Raw genomic sequence first — 1,250 nt, 5'->3', positions numbered from 1 at the left:
TACAGATTTCATTTAGTCTAAATCTTAAAGTTTCACCTGTTTGTTTTCACCACAAACAGGCTTGATGGCGCATTAAACTTGATACTGAAAGCTGATTGGCTTGAACGGTTGACTTTGACAAATGTTTGGTTATATTTACAGAAGAAGGCCCAAGTATAGTTCTCTGCAGGACAGTAATGGGAGTTACCAGATCAGGGTGTATTTAGACCATGTTAGGTTATGTAATTAGGAAAATTTTATAATTCATAAATCATAAACAACAAAAAGAAAAACACCTTTTGAAAACACCCACAAAGTCAGAAGCACCTACTTTTGCTCTGCATAGACCTCAATCTCCAAGAAGGAGGGAAATGTACCTTGTACTGTTTCAATGGCATTTTAGACGCAAGCAACTGACGTAGCGTCACTTGCATGTCCATTCTGATTGGTCAGATGCCACTCTATCGAGGTTCCCTTATGTTGTCAGTCTCCACTCTATCGTGCAATAAAAAAAAAATAAAAAAAAATAAAAAAAAACCTGAAAGGAAATGAAAGAAATGATTTAAAAATTAACCAAATGAATGCTATTGTAAAGTTTTGCAGTTTATTTATCAATTAGGTTTCATTGTAATGTACATGACTGTTCTAATAAACAATTTAAAACACACAATAACTGCAACTTAATGAAAATTTAAAATGTTGATTTGACAACTAACTGAAATAAGTTTAATGAAGCATTATTAATATTGATAAAAAAAAAAAAAATCTTAATCGGATTCAAATAACTACCAAATACACACACTGCAAACATTGGTGATACCTATATTCGTTATCGGCCCAACTGTTTTAAAGACTAGACTGGATATTAATTGTTTCTTATATTGCCCAACCAAAGTTTACTCAAGCATTCAAAGTAAGGCATAAAGACTACAAAACAATTTTTTAATAATCTCTCTTATCTCATGCGCATATAAAGGGAATCCAAATAAACTCCACATTTAGCAAGCAGGGCCAGCAAACCACTTGCGTGATGCCACATGACATCCACCAATGGCACACACTAGCTACCCAGATGAGCAGTCTTGAGAGGAAACCACTAATATTTCTCTTTCATCCTCCCCATCTGGCTCTAGGAATTCAGGAACTTCTCTTTGTATGCTTTATACCAGACACTTTCACCATCTTACTGGCTCTGCACCCGTAGGTGAACACTACACTGAAAAATCTCCTTTAAGCCACAAAAAAAAAAAAAAAAAATACATATGAGAAAA

This window comes from Cyprinus carpio, chromosome A24, assembly GCF_018340385.1.
Source record: "Cyprinus carpio isolate SPL01 chromosome A24, ASM1834038v1, whole genome shotgun sequence".
In the NCBI taxonomy this organism is placed as follows: domain Eukaryota; kingdom Metazoa; phylum Chordata; class Actinopteri; order Cypriniformes; family Cyprinidae; genus Cyprinus; species Cyprinus carpio.
Note: the sequence above shows the minus strand (reverse complement) of the source record.